The following is a 12,493-nucleotide window of genomic DNA, read 5'->3' as shown; positions in this document are numbered from 1 at the left end:
AGAGAATTCAAAATGAAGGCTGGACTTGGACCATGACAAAACATGTATCTGTTCCTATTTATCTTTCTGTTCTTGGGAGAGCTGTAAATTGGGGGTTCAGGTCTCTCAACAGCTTCAAAGCTCAGAAGGATTTTGCTTTGAGGTGCAGCAGCAAGTTTTGTCTGTGTTATTAGCTGATTGAGTGCATTATGCAAGGAACATCAGCCAAGCACAAAAGAAAAGTGGCACCATCGCTGCACCCACCTTTCCACACTTCAGTGATAAATACCAGCCTGATTTCTGAAACATGTGCGGCATTGAAGATTGAAATGCTGCCTGAGAAACACACTGATCATGCAGTTCACAGCAGGTTTGGACTGAGGCAGAGAACTTTGTGTGTTTATTTATCTCAGAGATCCCACTTCACCCAAACACACGCTTATCTGGGCACTGCACATTAGACAGGCAACTACAACACATCGTTACACCGACAGGTGCTCTTCTATAGACTAACAGCAGTACCGCTTCTTGAAGTTCTTTGGCAAGCTCTTGTATTATTTAGTTTAGAATTAAAAGTCTTTTTTTTTTTTTTTTTTCCTTGAAGTCACACTATCAGTGGGATTCTCAGCTATTATCTTTCAATTTCCAAGCTTTACAAAACCAAATCCCCCTAGCAACAAAATGTGTTTTTTAAATTATCACCATACCTAATATCCTGATCATTAGAGGCACTGAATCATAGTTTCTGCATGCTGATAGTTTGTGATGCTGTTCTGTGTAGGTGGTTGAAGTGATTCAGTTCAGACAAAAGATACCAGGTTATCTATAGTCATTAGATGACTCCTCAAGACCAGTAGGTTTAGCAGGCTATGGACAGAAAGTACGCAACCCTGGAACATGCAGATTTGCAAAGATTTACTCATTTATGAAAGGAACAAAGCTCAATAACTTGAAATGTAGTGCCAACTGCTGAAAAACAATACTTACTGGAGCAGATCTGGATTTTACTTTTTGAATACAGAAATCTAATAGAAACTCTGTAATTCTTTGTGGCATCCCTTGAGATCTTCTGGAATTTTCATCCAGTTTCAGGCAATTCTGGACCTCACTCTTGCATGGAAATTTATACATGGAAACATCTATGAGGTCATCTCTTGTGTAACTTATATTTAACTTGCATCACTGCTGGGCAAAGCGTTACACAATGGTTCCTCATCACATATGATGAATGAACAACACACCCAACACTTGTTTTTGAAAAGGACTGTAATGATGCATTACTTTAAAAAAAAAAAAAAAAACAAAAAAAAACACTGACCACATTGGTAAAAAGATCAACACACAACTCTGACCCAGCATAGTCCCAGCAAAATGTGGCATCTGCACCATCTGTATGCTTGAAATTAAACCCGCAGTGCAGCTCAGTTCACAAAAGATTTAGGTCTTCAGCTGCTAATTTGGTTAGATGAGGAAACCTTTATGAAATCAAACTATCAATCTCTTACCCAAAAGGAGCAAAAGCTCATAGGGGATAAACAAACATCATTATTAATTGGGCTGCCCAAACTTGCATCCCTGCTAATGCCAAAAAAATATATATTTTTTTGCTCAATACTGCAACTCAGTCAGCTGAACCTCTCTGGAAAGTTCAGGACACAGATCTCACCCAAAACTAATTGAACAGGTGAATTTAGGTCCAATTTGCATTGGCATTTTAACACATTTGTTTTAAAATGAAGCGTGTGTGTATGGGACAGACTTAGGATTGCTATATTGGCTAGAACACCAGATGTAATTCATGATCCTTAAATTTTCACTTAATGGGGCCATTACACCTCAACAATTATGTATAATCCCATCCAGGATCTGACAGCCCTTAAAACATAAAGTACCACAATTACTTAAATCAGCCATTAGGAATCTAAAGTTTGGGTGCATTTCCTAGGCTCTACCTTTCCATGCTTAATTTTAAAGCTTCATTTTACCTCCTTTTGTGCTGGCAAAAAGACCTGAGTCACCATCCCCTCACAGCACTTTTTCTTTAGCCTTCCTTCAGGAAAATGCTTAGGCACACACCTGATTCTAAACATGCACTTACACGCTAGGCTTTACGTACTCTTGTAAAGGCTCCCAGTTCACATTGGCTGTGCATTGCCTTGCCAATGAGTCTGGCTTCAGTCCTTAAAGCCTCCTACAAGGCACGTGAAGCCCCTCGTCATGCCTGTGCAATGTCTATCTTCTCTAAGGGTGATGGATGCCACCTGGAATGCTGCTATGGTTAAGTGGAAGCAGAACAGGAATAGACTTCATTCTGCTCCACGTTATCTCAGTTACAATAACATTTGAGTGCTTTTCCAGAACACGGGAGTCAACACGAACAACATCTGTCACTTGGTGTTTGAAGGGAGTTTATCTGAAGGACTGGAAATAAAAAAAATGCCTCCAGGGTTTTTATTAGTGGGAACAAGGGAGTGCTTCTGCCACTTGCAGCACACGGGGTCTGCAAAGGTTAAGAACCACCAGCACAGATGCAGAGCTGTGCAATGCAGGATTTATGCTGCAGTGTTTTCAGTATCTGCAGGGAAGGAACCAAGGAATTTGAACTCAGATCTCTGCAGTAGTTCTACAAGGCTGCTACTCTTAAAATATATATATATATATGTATGTATGTTTTTAAAATACAAGGTCACAGAAAGAGACCTGGAAGGCACCTCAAGATACCTTTTCTTGAGGCAGGATCACACATGTCTGCCCAAACCAGACTTGCCCAATACATGAGCATTCATGTTAAAAATTTTACAGGAAAAGATCACGACTCCCCTCAGTAAGATGGGGCACATTCCAGTCCCCATGGAACCAGCTCTCCTCATCCCTCCTGCCCACCCACATCTACCCAAAGATCTGCACTGGTGCAAGCTCCAGCCTGTCCCTTGGTAAACATGAAAACCTCCCAAGCCTGGTGCTTTTTGCCCACAGCTGAAGGCTGTTCTCAGGTCTCTGCTTATTCTTCCCCACTACAATAAATCAACCCAATAATTTCAACCTTTCCTGCAAGTCATTTTTTCCCTGGGAGCTTTTACTTTCTTTGTTGCTTATCGCTGGATTCTTTCCACCCCATCGAGCTATCTTCTCCACACAACAGTGCCCGAGGCATGTACTGTTCCCCCAGGGGAGATCTCGCCAGCGCTAAGCAGAGTGGAATAATTACCTCCTGTGTTCCACATGCAATATGGGTCCAATATCCAAAAATGTCGTTTGCCTTTTCTGCAGCTGAATCCCATTTTGACTCAGTTTGTGACACCACATCCTCTACTTCCTCACTAATTATTCCTTATTACATATCTTTACATTTGCTTCCTCCTTTCTTGTCTTTATCAAATGTCATCCTTTTGATACAGGGACGTTTTCCCAATGAATCAAAATTACTTCAAGTTGTATCCTATCTTCCAAAGCACAGACAATAACCACCTCTCCCTTCAGGTTAGTTTAAGATACGAACCCTCTAAGTAATTGAGGAGTCTCTAAGATATCTTACTGAATGTTTAATTTAATAGGAAACACATTTACAGCCACTTAAGATTTCACAGTTGACATTATTCTATATGACCTCCTCAGAAGACTGCCATGCAGTATCAGCCAGACAGTACTCACACCGTCCTGATTAGAGGAAGTTGCTCCATAACAGCTAGATTGAAAGACACTTATTATGAAACTTCTGGTGGGATAGGATTTCTGACACTCAAGTGACGATCTGTGCTACCAGTAAGAACATGGCAGTAGGATTTAGGACTTAGAAACACAGGCATGAATGTATAAATGGATTCTTGTACACTCAGATTTGTTATTTTCAATTTACCACCTATTTTAAGAAAATCGATAAAATTCATAAAACATTTATTTAGAAAAGCTTTTTGTTTCACCTTTCACTGGTAATCAGAAAAAAAAAAAAATCAAGAAAAATCAAGCTAGACCTTTAATGACATTTTGACTTCTTTTTTGGAGCAATTTAAGGTAACAGCACATTTTATGTATTGGATGCAACAGAGACAGAACTTAATACATATAATTATGCAGTTTGCAAATGTGACAGCTCTGATGTTGCTGCAGTGCAAGTCTATGCAGTTAAATTAGAATCATAATGACAGTAATTATACTAATTAGCCTTTTTTTCTAGTTTGTTACCAGCAAAGTTTTGCATATTTACGTGAGTAACAGCTACTTCAGCTTTCTCCTGAAAATCCACCATAACCAATTCACTAAATAGCCAATTTATCACAGCCATGTAATACACAAGTAAGATTCAGAGATGAAAAGGCAGATGCTAAAAGGGTAAGACTTAAAATCCATACAATGTTTTTCATAAATTATTTACATGCACAGTCTACAACTGTAATGCTTAGAAGTTTAGACAGGCGTAGGGTGAAGTATTTAATGCAATCCACAGGCAGCACCACGCTGACGTGTACGAGTACACACACAACAAGAGACTGCTCTGCAAATGACATGGAAACAGCAAGGCGCCCGGTTCTCTAGCCCAGAGACAAAGCTTTGAGCAGGACCTATTAATCAAAGTGCTTTCAAACCACATTTCACTCTTAAGATGTGAAAAGCATAATGCACTGTGGATGCAAAGATCTCAGAGACAGGCTCTGAATGCAGCAAAGTCCCAGATACATGCTGCATTTCACAATATCAAGGGGATTCCCACAAATCTAAAATGGATACAAAGCACACAAATAGGTGGGTTATTTTTGTTTATAACATCAAGACATTTTAATGCCCTTAAAATTGCTACAGCGCACTTCCAAGGAGTATATTAAGATTACTATTATTAAAGTGCCACCTAGATGTCCCCAATAGGAAACGTACATACGTGCAGACAGAGCCAGGATCATCAGTCACATCAGATCATCTGGTGCTTGCTATCAGCTACATCAAAATCTGCTGCTGTCCCTCTCAACTTATAACAGAAGTTATTAGTATTAATGAATAATTTGGTTTCTTCTCTAGCACTGAAGATGTCTGGAAACAAAGCCATTATGATTTTTCCCTGGCCTTGAGCCTGACTCAAAAGATGCTAACACTAAAAAGACTCTGTGGTCTCACAGATTTTTGCAGATTTCTGGGATTCACATACCAGAAGACAATTCTTATTCTGGTAGATTATTTCTCAGCCAAATGACAACCATCCTAAGCACAATGAATAAGTAGTCTACAGCCCAGTGCCAGAATCCAGATTTGCTTTCTTTCAAGTGTACTTGAAGAACTGAAAAAGGAAAATACGAAAGAAATTTCCTACTTCCTCATTGACTCGCATCAGCTGAAACTCCAGAATGCTGAGGTTTTATTTTCCTTTTCTTTAGGCCAGCTAGCAACATCAGTGCCTGAACTTCGGCAGGGGAAGGCTCGGGAGCATTTTCCTGTTGACTGACAGAGCTGCACATTATGCCTGCACCATCGAGTAATGGGGATAACAAACACCACACGGTCTGTACCCCATCCACACACTGTATTCATGGTCATCCCATGAGCCTGCATACAGCCTGAATTATCCTTCTGAACAGCATGCTCAAACTGCTGTCTGCTCTAGAATACAAACCTTGATTGAGTGCAATCCTGAGGGCTAAGGCAACTATGAATGCAGTACAGATGTAGCCATAGGATAGAAACACTGAGTTCCTTGGAGTAGCACAGCTCAGAGGCGCTTCCTGCTCAGGATGTATTAGGACACGGCAACCTGCCTGAGAGAAATACCCTGCCCAAACCAACACCAAATCATAAAAAGCACCACTGGCCTTGAAAATGGCTTGTCAAGGTCACTTAGATGAAGCAGCTGCAGCAACTATCCAGCTTCAGAGCATGAACTTTCAGATCGGTCAGCCCTGTGCGCAGGAGTCACACTGTGGTTAAAGGACAGGACAGAGCCACAGAACGGGTCATTAAATTTAACACTTACTCTAAATGGCAGAGGTTTGACACTGATTCTGCTGGTAAAGCCCTTTAACTTACACCTCTAAAAAGCATTCACAGTTAGAGCTAGTGTGATATTAATAGCCCCTAAAGCGGCCTAATTAAGGAACTGCAGCTTTCATTCACTGAAGTCAGTGACTAGGAACCCCCACGCTCCTCTAGGTGTGGTAACACGCCTGATCAGAAATCTTATCCCCAAAAGGGATGAGCAATTTCAGGGAGCACTGTATCTGATAAACAGTTGAGCTCTCACTTCAGTACCTAATACAAGTGGTTGGGTTTTCAAAAAAAGGATTGAGACAGCTAATTACATAGACAATCGGACTGCAAGTGCTGCAGAGCTCATTGGTGCTGGGTTCACTTAGAGCTGGATCCCCTCCAGATTTGTTATTCCCCAACAGGGACGTGAGACAAGCACTTCACTGTTTTCATCAGCTGGCCACTTGCACTGCAGGTGCTCTAGTGACAATTGCTAACAGCTCTAGCTGAGCCTGTCTGCATGAGCAATTTCCACACCACCACCACATTTCTGGAAGTTTATTACTGAGTTACAAAAAGTGCCTTTGAAGCTGGAAGTCAATAATCAACATGGACTGAACTTGGGGATGTTCTTCTATTCTCCCTGTTTTAAAGTGACAAAATAGAAAAAAAAAAAAAAAAGAGAGCGATTTATCTAGTTTCAGGTTTTTGCTGTTGCTGCTTTTTTAAATACTTCTGAACAGTAATACTCGTATTTGAAATTTAAATTCCATTCCAGTAGTAACATACAATACAGAAACAATGGTAAGAACTGCTAGCCAGGTACTCCTGCTTCTTGCAAAGACCCCTCTGATTTTAGAAAATATATTTTCCTAAGGAAAAGATCCAAATCCTTTTAAAGTCAGTCTCTGACCCTTTTCTACAAGGATAGGAGACACAATTAAGCAATGATTTCAGTAGGGGATCCCAAGTTCTTTCAAAAGGTAATAAAAAACATCACAGCATCAAAACTATACAATGTGTTATAATTTGACCTTTTTTTCCCTGATAAAGCTTGTTCAAGGCTGCCTAGAGTACTGCTAAAATGCCTTGTTGTATGAGAACAATTTGTAGCACAGTCTGTCATCTCTCTCCTGAAGGCACAATCTGAAAATCTGTTCGAGTCAGTAACAGCACGCATTTCACTGACTTCATTGGGCTCTTTACTGGCAAAACTTGAAGCAAAAGCTCACGTTATAGGATTCTATTAAATCTATTTTTATAAATAGCACCATCTGTATGTATTTCCTGACCTCTCTAATATCCACTTACAAGGGAGAGTGAAGCCCAGTGCATCGATTTCACTGTTGTACAGGATATTTTACATTGGCCTATGGCACACTAAGTTCCTCTCCACATTCAGAAAGTTCAGCAGGACATGGATTATGAGAACAAAATTTTCATCGACTGGGGCGTGAGGCTGTGTAATTGATTTGTAGGAAGCTTCAGGTAATGTAACACTCCATTCAAATCATGTAATACATTAAGTCAGTCGACTAACAGATCCAGTCCAAACAGTACTTGAAAGACAACTACCACATTGGTATATTTAAGATTTTGTCAATCTTGGTATAAGAAAGTGTCCTGTGAAAGATTCTAGAAATAAAAGACAAAAACATGCATTTTTTGGCTTTCAGTTAAAATAGAAGGAACAAATGAAGGAACAGCAAGACAGCCCAACTTCTAGTTAGCTGCTCTGCTGTGTTACATTCCCCTTCCCAAAACAGCTCAGGACTCCCAATTACCAATTGTCTTTGGGCATTACGTGAGGCTGCCTACCCATACTCCTCCCAGCATGAATTAAAAAAATTGCTTCCAGGAGAATTAAATTCAGGGCCTTTTCACAACAGTGTTATCTCCCCCTCTGTGCATCACCCAGCGCACGTACTGTTGGCGCATCCTGCGGAGCGCTTGCTCTCAACCCTAACAAGTGCTGACAGAGCCCAGCCCAATTATAACCAAGCAACTCACAGGTTATCTTCTATTGCAACATTACCTTTAAAATACTTCAGTCATTTTTTGTCATTATTTGTCATGGTAACAGCAGTTGAAGCTTTTCTTTCCTGGTCCTCCTATTAGTTTCACTCTAAACTCCGCTCATTCTGCTCTTTGAACAAGGATATTGATTTGCTGTCCCATTGGCATCTCGGAAAAGCCTCAGCTCCCTTCTTGTGTTCTTGCCATTCAGCATCAGCCAGATTTTCCTCCCTAGTAAATACTGGGTCTAACAGGAACTGCACGGGGAACGAGCCAGCGTATCAGTGGAAAGGGATGACAGGCAATGGGAAAACCCTTGGCTGTCTGTCCATCTCTCCACAACCCCCAGCACAGGATGGGGGGGACCAGGAAGATCAGCTGTGGCTCTGCTCCATCCTTGGCCACTTGCCTACCAGCAGCAGGATTCCTGCTCTCCCAATTCCCTACTGTGGCCATGCCTCAAGGAGGATTTTCCTTTTATGATCTCAGAATTAGATCATGCTGTATGGCTTAAGGGCAATTCAAGTAACTTTTACTAGAATCCCTTTATTTTAATCTTTATTCTTGGACATGAAAAGTTACCATAGCACTTCATCTACGTACCTCACCTTCTTCATTCTTAGTGCTTAAATACCCTTGCAGCTTGGTGTTACTATAGAACATTCTATACAGAGACCCAAAAGACTGCTAATGCTTAATCTTTATTAAAAATCATGACTAGAGAAATGCTTGAATCTTGAATGGTATTAAGGAACTTAATCAGATCAAAACAAATAAAATTAACTGACCACATAGTGTGGGATCCAATTTAACCGATTGGCACTGACCACATCCAGAACAAGTTATTAAAAAAAACATCCAAAAAATAAACCTCACTAGCAACTGACACCTTCTACAGAACCAACATCCAACCAAACTCACGCCTGTAAGAAATAAGGCTGCATTTGGGGGGTACAGCAGCAAGCTAAAGAATTCGACCGTTTTATTGTGGTTGACTTAACAGATGCTTAGCATAAGGGAAAGGATCTCCATAAAACATACACATGGAGAGCCTGTGGGCAATGTTATTCCATGTGCTGGACACTTTATGCTTTGTTAAGGAAGGCATTTGGTGCCTGCAATGTCCCTTCTCCACACAGAAGCAGAATGCTTCAAAACCAGCGAACCTCATGCGCCACAGCGCTGCATCCAGCCACCCTGCCAGCCCAGTCCAGAAGCATTTCAGATGCCTTAAATTCAAAGTTTTTGAGCTTCCCTTTTGCTGCCCAATTCCCACCTCACTCATGGCTCTTGAAGCATTCATAAAATTAAGCATCAATTAGTGCAATTGTTTCTTTTAGCATCTACTTGAATATTATTCCCCTGAACTGACCTTTCCGTAATGGCCCTTTTTTATTTATTTTTTGGACATTAACAACTGCCAATTTCTTTCACTAGCATTGACTACTTTTTACATTTATCGTGGTCACATTAGCCCAGCTAATTGCTCTGACTGCTCTGCTTGCAATCCACTTAACTTTCAAATTACCGAGCTAGACTCAAGAACACTTTCACCAGCCTGCACAATAGCCCTTCTGTTTTCTTCTCTATTTCCACCTTTGCACACTGTTTGAAATACTCAGAATTCTCAATTCAAAGTTCCCCTTCTCCTTCACAAACACAGGCTTGGATTTGAAAATCACTAAGAAAAAAGCCGTGATTAACGCCTCAGAGACCCCCCAGCTGCACACTCCTATAAGCCACAGACAAAACAAAACAAACAAACAAAAAAACACAATACAAGCAGTCCCACACACTAGAAGGCAGCAGATACAACTTAAAAGATACACAATAAATACTTTTTTTGTTGTTTTTTAAACCCAAAGGCTGCTTACCTCCACTCGGCACCACAGCCCAGCGCACTCCTTGCTTCCTGTCCCTTCTGGAACTTTCCGTTAACAGCCCCTGTGCTGGCAGCAGCACCTGGCGCAGGTGCCCAGCTGGGTCCACACCTGTGGCAAGGCTCCCTACCCACCCCAAATTGTAAAGAACAGGCCAATTAGGCAGTTTGCATGCTTTTTAAGCTTGTTATTTGTTTTTCCTTTGCCTCTACAAGGCTGGCTTTGCTATTCTGCCCTGAGGGCTTGTAGGGGTTTTCCCAGAGCTCACACAGGTCCCCACTGCACTCTGTGCCAAGGCAGGGCTGCAGGGCAGGACCCACAAATCCCGTAAGGTCCCTAACCCCATACAAAGCTCTCCCTGCCCCTGAAGAGTCCCACCACACACACACAAAAAAGCTTGGTTTAAAAGCAGCTCAGCCAGAGCCCAGGAGGAGCACCTTTTGCCCTCAGCAGAATGAGAGCTAAGCAGGCCATATATTTACTAACCCTCTCCCACGCTGCTTGCTTCACCTCACGTTTGCCACCACAGCAAGCCCAGGTCTCCATGAGCACCTAAAGCCAAGCAGGTTTTTGTCAGTGAGCCTTCTCCCTGTAGCTTTGCCAAGGGCCAGCTGCTGGCTGCTCCAGGTAAGGCCAGTAACAGGCCTGTCCTGCCCCACTTCTTCACCCAGCACAGGTTTTGGGGAAAGACACTCCTTGCCACCATGGCTATGGCTTGTTGAGAACTGGCATCAACAACAGTGACTTTTTAGTGTCCACAGTCCTGCCCCCTAACTGCGTTAACCCTTTTCTAAGCTCTGCTTTCCCTTATAACATCTCCAAATGCTCCTGGATTACCTCCCTCCGTGTAGTCTGGCTTTTAAGCATTGGGAGGTGCAGAACAGAGCACCATATTCCAGGTGGTGCCTAATGAGGAACATATTTTTTTAAAAAAAGAGAGAGAGACGTTATCAGTTCACTGTATGCCATCTGTTCAGAGCTTTGTTTATTCCATAGGAGATCACAGGACTGCGTGGCAGATACTCTTAAATCTTTCATCAGTACAGTTTGATTTAAGAGTTTTATTACATCTGCTGTATGCAGAGTTTAAAGGGTTAAGTTAATCTAGTATACATTTTCAGTAACAGCAATTTAGCTCCTTATAGTGCTATTGATCCCATTTTCTTCAAGGAAGTTCCTCAAATGGTGTTTTTTTATGCACTGTGGGAGTCTTTTATGGCTGCTACAATGCAAATCAAGCAGTTACGATCACCACAAACTGATCTTGCTCTTTAGAGATTAAAGCCCCAGAGACAGAATTATCTTCTGATGAATTTGACCAAATAGATTTTCAGGACTTTGATGATCTTGCTTGTGGGTGTATGTATGTGCATGTGTCATTTTCTTTTGACAGAATTTACATTAAGACAAATGAAGAATGAAAAAGCGTACCAGGATTGTGGATACAATTGTGTCAGTATAAACATACTTTATAATTAGATAGCTATTACCATAGAGTAGGGGAAGAACTAAATCAGTATAAATCACTTTTATACTAACCTAATTGCATCCACAAAAGTGTTCATAGCAGCATAATCCTTTTATTAAAAAAATCCTTACCAACATTATTATTCTAGTAAAATGTAAATGCAGGCCAGGTCTTAGATACCAATTAAACTGTAGTTGGCAGAGGTGTTACTCTCTAAATAGAATAAATGTAACAGAACAAAAAGCAAAATAAATAATGAAATAAGAAATAATAGAAGCATCTATCTGTGACATTGTCAAATTGTCCAATAAGCCAATGGGAAGATTTGGGGAGAAATTATTATATAGATCATTTAAGCAATTTCTTGCTAAGAGGATGCTACTAGTTTGGAAAGAATCTATTCATTCTAAATACAATGAAATTAATTCTTACAGTCTTTTGTGTGTATATATTATCTCTTTGTGAGTTAGTGTGCTTGAAACTGATAATGGATCTCCAGAGGCCACCAACCAAGTTTACTTCAATGACATAAAGTTATCCCAAGAAGTTAATGTAATTCCATTTCTTGCAGAACATGTGGCAACCATTTACCCAGAACACAGAGTGATATCTGGAAAGAAATCTGTAATGAACTGGATTACTGAAATGCTAGGACCAAATCTATTACTGATATTATGCTAAAATGAGCTTATTTTCCATGCCAAAGCCTTCAGCAATTCCTAGGCTGTGTAGTGCTTAAAGAAGCAAGACTCTTTATCTGGAGCTGATTAATTTAGTGTGTTCACAGCCAGGTTTCCCCACAAAATCTGATTCCATTTTGTTTCATGCTTTTTCCCCATTTTTTAAAACAAAACAAAACCTGTTGGAGTTGTTCACAGCAAAGAAGGGGAGAAGAGGGAGAGAGAAAGGGGAGAACATTAAAAGAGCCATGGAAAAGAATGTCAGTAAGATTTATGGGTCATATATCGCTACAGAAAGACTGTAGGTGGTAAGGAGCATGCTGTGGCAGTAATTTATGGTACCTCTCCATGACAGACTCCTAGACTGAAGATGAAAAACGTGCTATTAAAACAAAAGCAGGCTATCTGGAATGTTGTTGTAAACAAGAATCCTCTTATCACAGCTGCTACAACTGTTGGTTGATCGTTCACTGGGAAATTAGCAAAGCTGTAACAGATACCTGGTTCAGGCTGGGACCTTT

The 12,493-nt window shown here is 40.8% G+C and overlaps 1 long non-coding RNA gene across 1 annotated transcript in view; it reads right to left on the bottom strand.

Annotated features, from left to right (window-relative positions):
- LOC309887556 overlaps positions 1-9,938 on the bottom strand; it is a 108,558-nt gene extending 98,620 nt beyond the window's left edge. Inside the window, exon 1 of the long non-coding RNA XR_014319070.1 lies at positions 9,819-9,938. This is a non-coding gene — a long non-coding RNA (uncharacterized lncRNA). The remainder of the gene's footprint in view (positions 1-9,818) is intronic.
- Between the last annotated feature and the right edge of the window lie 2,555 nt (positions 9,939-12,493).

Source organism: Aythya marila (assembly GCF_965140915.1).
Source record: "Aythya marila genome assembly, chromosome: 26".
NCBI classification, from domain to species: Eukaryota; Metazoa; Chordata; class Aves; order Anseriformes; family Anatidae; genus Aythya; species Aythya marila.
This window is presented reverse-complemented; position numbering and strand designations above follow the sequence as displayed.